A 7932-nucleotide genomic window follows, 5' to 3' on the forward strand; every position below is an offset into this window, starting at 1 on the left:
ATAGCAGCACGAGCCATTGGCTCCCACTGCTGTCAATCAAATCCAGTGACACCAGAGCGGGGGGGGGGCACGGCTGAGTTCTGCTGTCTGTCAATGAACACAGGAGTAGGACTCGGGAGCACGCTCGCATGAGTGCCCCCATGGGATGCCACTCTCCATGGGGGCACTCAAGAAGAGGTGGAGCCAGAAGTGCCACGGGTGAACCCCAGAAAAGAAGGATAAGGGCCACTCTGTGAAAAACCCTTGCACCGAGGAGGTAAGTATAACATGTTCGTTATGTAAAAAACAAAGCTTTACAATCACTTTAAACATTTCTATTTCGCTTGATGTCCATCATTTGGCAAAACCTGTGCCCAATTGGTAATTGGGCACCCCACAAGGAATGAAAGCATCCTTCATCTCTCCACTCCCACAAAATACGCAAATACAGTACATCCAGTCCTAACCCCACTCTACCCATTAACTGATATGTCCCTGTTCTCCTTATTACAATCCCCTTATGATGCTTTTCACATGGGCCGTCTGCCTGGTGGACTTTGCTCAGTGGGGGATTGATCCACTGTTCCCCGCTGAGCAGGCAGATGACAGGTGGATCCCTACACACTGTGCTGAGATGGACCTGTCAAAGCCCCACTCTTGGGGAGATCAGATGAAAACGGACCACCTGATCTGATCCACCAGATGGAGGGAAAATAGGGTCACCATCCGTCTGGATTTCACGGACAGGATCAGATCATATAGCGGCGGATGTCAGTGGTGACATGTCCATATGAGTGAAGGGAGCATCTGATCAGGTCCGCCTAAAAATCCCAACAGGTGGACCTGATCGGAAAGCCCGTGTGAAAGGGGCCTTAGAGATTCCAGCAATCCCTAGTAGGACTTTAACCCTTTCATGTTCAGAGGTCATTGATGGCTCAATGCCCATTCCACATTCAGCATGCATCATTTAACTTTACAATTACTTTATCACTAATTTTCTTACCCAAATGTCTTTTATTTGGTATACTGTTTTAATAAACATAATGACCACTACACAGAAATGCAAAATGTAAATCTTAAAAAACACTTGCTTCATAACATAATCACACTGAAATTAAGATCATCATTGTATCGCAGCCTAAAACATCCAGATTGCATGTGATCACTATGTTATAGCTGACACTGATTGTATGGGGATACATTGATTAAAATCCTCCTTTGACAGCTTAAAGTGTTACTAAACCCAGGACCCTACATTCACTATATCTGGTCTCCCACAATACGTAGAACATGGAAATTCAATAGTTTTAGTAAATATAAACTGCTAAATACCTTTTTATCATCAGCAGTATATAACAGTCTTGTAACTTCAGTCAGTGGCTGGTTAAAGCTTGTATGCTTCTTGTAAGGTTCTATGAGGCTGTTGGACCCCTGACCCTCTGTCTGGACAGTGCTAATTGGCCTTGTGCTGATCACATGCACTCTCCAAGAAAAAAAAAGCTCTTTAGCAATACACACCAACTGAGCATGTGCAGAGTAACTCCAAGGCTCTGTACTATCAGGAGAAGGTTTGGGGATTGTGGAAGAAGAGGAGGAACAGTGAGGACAGGATCAAACAGTCTTTTTACACAATGCAGAAGATAAACCCTTTAGGTTCCACAATGAGTATAACAAGCATGCTTTACTGTTGTGGGTTTAGTAAAACTTAAACTCTGTATCAGTCAGACCTACATGTCTAGCTACGCCATAACTCCATAATACTACAATGCTCTGCTTTCACTATTCCAAAACACAGTAAATAGGGTATTGATGCATTCGTATTTACGTTAATTTTAACCATACTGTATGTAGTTAGCTGTTTAGTTATAATTTGCAGCTGCCATTCTGGTGTACAGTAAGTTTTGTTACTGAATTGCAGATATTCAGCATTTGGTTGAGCAATAGGATGGAGATGTGAGAAAATATAAGTCTCTGAGAGCCTTTAAACTAAGCCTGTGAAACCAGCACTTACTGTGCATAAGTCTCCAGAGGGAGGGGCAGCTTTCAGGAAGACTGCGTTTATTTTCTGGTTCTCATCCACACCCATTCTCATAAAAGTACACCTTGTAACTTGGCTGTCATTTCAGATTTTATATTCTTAGCTTGTCCTTGCAATAAGCAGGAAATGTGTGTTGTCTGAAACTCACCAAATACCAGAGAGCTATTAATGTTACAATGTAAAGACAATCTTTTTTTATGAGGTTCGGGCCTCATGCACACTGGATGTTTTTGCACCTGCTTCTAGGGGCATCAGGTGTTTTTTTTTTCCTGCCTCTGAATTCCTCTGCATGTGGGGACGTACAGCGTGGTGTGGTGGCAGTAAGCACACCGAGTTCGGTTGTAGAGAACAGAACTTGAATTATTGCAGAATCCTTTAATTTACAACAAGCTTGGCAGGAATGCACCCGACCGCGAACTCTCACGCCAATATCAGCAAGGTATAGCAGAGCAGGTCTCAAATGTACTGAGAGTGCCTGTCTTGAGAGCGGAATGAGGACTGGCCACTCCAAGCCCAAATGAGGAGATTCTCAGAAGGATAGCGTGTTCCAATCCTTTTTATACTCGCCTAGAACTTCTCCCTGCTAACCACTGTCACGATCAGATACGTGACTTGTCCATACACTACCCACAAGTGAAATGCAGACCAGGCCTGGGAGCCAGGGCCTTACATAGGCTCTGCCTGACTTAAGATGGCTGCTAGATTCACATTGGGCAGAATCTTCCAATCGGATAGCTTCCCCAGAGACCCTGGAAATCATAGAGGAACCATGTTCATCCTGACTTCCTCTCCCCCTGCTATGCCACTGAGGTTGAGCACCACCTGCGGTGGAGAAAGTAGACTGCATCTGCCTACATGCATTGCAGCCTATGTGTCCATGCACACGCAGGTCTTTATCAGCATTTAGTGGCAAGGGCTTTTAGAGGTAGGAAAAAACCCCACTGCCAGTGTGTCCAAAAGCAGTGGTATTTTGGCAGAGAAAAAGCTTGATGCTTGTAACCTTGCGTTAACGCTTCTAAACACATGTTGCAGTTAGCCCTTGAGCATTAATTCATTTAAATTGCCAGAATAAATGATTATTTTGGCAAAAATAATGATTTAATGCCCAAGCCCTTGATACCTGTAAACAAGCCTTAACGCATTAGACACTTTTACAAATGTCAGGCATTTTCTCTGCTGAAACACTGCTGCCAGGAGGAAAGGCTTTTAGAAAAGTTTGCAAAACATCCTGTGTGCACAAGGCCTTAAAGGGGTTGTAAAGTCAGAAGTTTTTTTTTTATCTTAATGCATAAAAAAGCCTTCTGTGTACAGTAGCCTGCTCGCCCCCAACCCCCCCCCCCCCCCCAATACTTACCTAAGCCCTATCTCTGTCCAATTTTGTCCACGAGTGTCTCAGCCGTCCAGGACTCTCCCTTCTGATTGACTGAGGCACAGTAGCTACCAGTGGCTACCGCTGCTGTCAATCAAAGTCAGTTAGCCTATCAGGAAGGAGAGGGGATGGGGCTGAACCATAGCTCGTGTCTGAATGGACACACTAGGCTGTGACTTGGCTCGGGTGCCCCCCATAACAAGCTACTTGCTGTGGGGGCACTGAAAAGGAGGAAGGGGCCAGGAGCACAGAAGATGCACCCGAAAAGAGGAGGATCTGGATTGCTCTGTGCAATTTCACTACACAGAGCAGGTAAGTATAACATGTTTGATATTTTATATATATATATAAAAAAGAATGTGGCTTTACAATTACTTCAATGTGTAGAAACAAATAGACTGATTTGCAGATCTGCCAGGCTTCACTATCTAGCAATATTCAAGATATTCCACTTGGGAGGAGACCTTTCAGAATTTGGGCCCTTTCATGTGGGCAATTCGATTAGGTCTGCCTGTCAGTTTTAGAAGTAGAGTAGTTTAGTTAGCTCAGGGTTAAGTCTGAGCTATGAATCTGGGTCAGGGTTCAGTGAGTCAGGGCTGGATGACTCATCCTCACTAGGGATGAGCTTCGTGTTCGAGTCGAACGTACTTTCGACTCGAACATTGGCCGTTCGTGCGTTCGGTGAATTCCGAACGTTTTGGCCGTTCGCGTCAAAATTCGAGTGACGCGCGCGCGGACCACAATGCACTGCGTTGGCGCAGTGCATTGCTGTCCGATGATTGGCCAAGCATGCACTGTGACCCCGCATGCTTGGCCAATCGCAGCGCCAGCAGCGAGGAGAGCCATGATTGGCCACAGGCATCCTGCCTGTGGCCAATCATAGCTCAGACTGTGTAGTGCACGCCCCACACTATATAAGGCCGCCTTTAAGGCGGCCTCCTGTAGTGTGTTACTTTGCATCTGAAGCAGTGGGTGTTCTGTGTACCTTCAACACAGTACACACCAATCGTTTTTGGCTGATTTCCTATCTTGCTGCTGTGTAGTGGTTGTTGTCTGTGCCCTGACTGCAGTAAACACCACTATATTCACCTCACCTATATAGCTAGTGATCTAGCTTTAACCACTTAACAACTGCCCATTGCCGATTAACGGCTTCAGGGCGGTTGTTTAACTCAGAGAGGCCGTTAATTAACGGCCTCCCAGAATTCTGCTCTCGCGTGCCCCGAGGTGTGCGCACTCGAGAGCATCCGTGACCGCCGGGTCCATAGGACCCGGCGCATCACGGTAAACGGCCGCTCATAGCGGCCGTTTACCACGTGATTGCTCCGTCAAATGACGGAGTGATCACTTGGAAACAAACCGGCGTAATGTTATGACGCCTGTTCCTCCCTCCCCTCTCTGTACCGATCGGTACAGCGGAGGGGAAAGGGATCGGTGTCAGCAGCGATGTGGGCTGCATCTGCAGTGCCCACATCGCTCCTCACCGAATTTAACCCCTCAATTCCCTGCCAATACTCTGCAATACCAGTGCATACTCTGCAGTATCCTGCCATTACTCTGCAGTACCCCGCCATTACTCTGCAGTACCCCGCCATTACTCTGCAGTGCAGTACCCTGCCATTACTCTGCAGTACCCTGCCATTACTCTTCAGTACCCCCCCATTACTCTGCAGTAACCCCCATTACTCTGCAGTACCCCCCAATACTCTGCAGTACCCTGCCATTACTCTGCAGTACCCCGCCATTACTCTGCAGTACCCCCCATTACTCTGCAGTAACCCCCATTACTCTGCAGTACCCCCCAATACTCTGCAGTACCCCCCATTACTCTGCAGTACCCCCCAATACTCTGCAGTACCCTGCCATTACTCTGCAGTACCCTGCCATTACTCTGCAGTACCCCCCAATACTCTGCAGTACCCGCCATTACTCTGCAGTACCCCCAATACTCTGCAGTACCCTGCTATTACTCTGTAGTACCCCGCCAATACCCCGCCAATACTCTGTAATACCCTGCCATAAATTGCCATACCCAGCCATACTCAGAGATACCCAGCCATACTCGGTGATACCCTGAAGTACCCAGCCATAGACGCCCCCCACCCCTCACCGCCCTCTGGTGCTTCTACCAACTCGCCAGTACGATCAAAGCCAGAATCTTTTTTTTAATTTTTTATTTCAGGCTTCCCAGCCTAGAGGTGAGATGTGGGGTCATATTGACCCCCCAGATTTCACTGTAAAGAGGACCTGTCATCCCATATTCCTATTACAAGGGATGTTTACATTTCTTGTAATAGGAATAAAAGTGATCAAAAATATATTTTTGGGAAAAAAAATGTCAAACTAAAATAAAGTAAAATGAACAATAAAAAAATAAAATAAAAATTAAAGCGCCCATGTCCCCATGTGCTCGCATGTGCCACACATGTGAGGTATCGCCGAGAATGTTAGAGCGAGAGCAATAATTCTAGTCCTAGACCTCCTCTGCAACTCAAAACATGTAACCAGTAAAAAAATATTTAAAGCGTCGCCTATGGGGATTTTTTAAGTAGCGACGTTTGGCGCCATTCCACGGGCATGTGCAATTTTGAAGAGTGACATGTTTGATATCTATTTACTCAGCATAACTTCATCTTTCACTTTATGCAAACATTGGGCTAACAAGTGGTTAATAATAGAGCTAGTCTGCGTGCTCTGTACCCAGTACATACCGCTATAATATAGGGCAGGCCCCTACTTTCAAACATCCAACTTACAAACATCTCCTACTTGCAAACGCAAGGAGACAGCAGCAAGTGAGATGAAAAAAGATGGACGACAAAACAAAATTATACAGGGGTGATAACCCTTCCCTATGTTTTCCAAAAAGCTTAAAGATATTTTTTTTGACTGGAGCTACACTTTAAAAATGTACCGGTTGAAAATGACAAACAGATTCAACTTAACACAACAAACCTACACAGTCCCTGTCTTGTTTGCACCGCCTGTATACTGCTGTTCTGAGTATATAGGGCCTGGGGGCCACACGCATTTCCTTTTTTTAATATGGGTACGGGGTTCCCCTTAATATGTGTACAAGACCCAAAAAGGCTGGTAATGGGCAGGGAGGGCTACCCATGCCATTTTTCTGAATGATTTTCAACCATATTGCAGGAACCAGATATAACATTAAAACCGCAAGCAGTTTTAAATGGTGTTATTTCCGTTTAATGTCATTTTGTGCAGGGACTGTTCTAAACACGGGAAACACGTGGCACTTCACAGGCATACTATAGACACCCCCCAGGCACCATATTTAAAGGAATATATCACTTTTTTTTTCACTTTAATCGTCATTAAAATCACTGCTCCCGCCAAAACGGTAGTTTTTAAAACTTTTTTTTGCAGTGACCCATGTCCCCTGAGGCAGGAGGCAGGTCGCCAAACCCTTTTTAGCACACTATCTTGCATATTAGCCGTTAAAATTAGCACTTTCCAATTCGAACGTTCGAGTCCCATAGACTTCAATGGGGTTCTAACGTTCGTACCGAACGCGGGGGTCGTTCGCAAGTTCTGGTGCGAACCGAACCGGGGGGTGTTTGGCTCATCCCTAATCCTCACAGTTCACCTGGTGCCTCCCCTTGTTTATGGGAGAATGTTCTAGAGTAGTGGGCAGGAGGTTAGAAGGGTCTGCCTGGAATATTTATAAGGCCTTGGCAAATCCCTAGTAGTGGGCTGGTAGTGGGCAGAGCTTACCTCATAAATAGGCATGAGCCATGCCAGCAGGGGCAGTCGGGTGGAAGATGGAGATAAAGTACTGAGGAGGCTGTTGGTGGCGCTCAGGGGTACCTCCTAGTCTTGGGGGGGGGGTGTCCTGCATTTGGCTCCGGTGCTGGAAGGATCCTGCCACAACACATGGCGGAAGCCCTCCCTGGAGGCACGGAGCAAGAGAGAGGACAGTGTGAGTAGATCAACACTACTGGGGAATTACAAGGGGGAGACTGCCACATGTAGCCAGATCTCCCTGAAGACAGTAGTCTTCATCCTTCCCCATGAGACCTCCTGAGGGTCAGTGGACTGTGAAGAGTCAGTCTGGAGAGGAGGATTAGCCTGGGAGGAGGATTAAAAGCTGATCACTATATTTTGCAACACAATAAGGGGCTTTGAGTTCTTGCCTATAAAGGGCCATTTCTTAAATTAAACTGACAGGCCGGGCAAAGAGAGCATTAATCAGAGAAGCAGCCAATAGGCTCATGGTAACTCTGGAGGAGATGTAGAGGTCCACAGCTAAGATGGGAAAATCTGTCCACAGGACTAGTGATGGACGAACTTCCGACGGGACGTTTCGCGAAAGCGAAATGCGAACGGACCCAAACGTTCGCGAAACCGAACGTTCGCCGCGGGCCCCATTGACTTCAATGGGAGGCGAACTTTGCAAACCTTCATGTCGAATTTGCGGCCACGTGGTAATTATTAGGGGGTAAAACGTAGTCCCACCATCTGGACAATGACATAATACATGTATGAGGTGAATTTGGGATCGATAACTACAAGCATTTTTATTTTA

Source organism: Lithobates pipiens, unplaced genomic scaffold (genome assembly GCF_037356315.1).
Source record: "Lithobates pipiens isolate NorthernLeopardFrog02 unplaced genomic scaffold, aLitPip1_a1.2 Scaffold_13, whole genome shotgun sequence".
Lineage (NCBI taxonomy): Eukaryota > Metazoa > Chordata > Amphibia > Anura > Ranidae > Lithobates > Lithobates pipiens.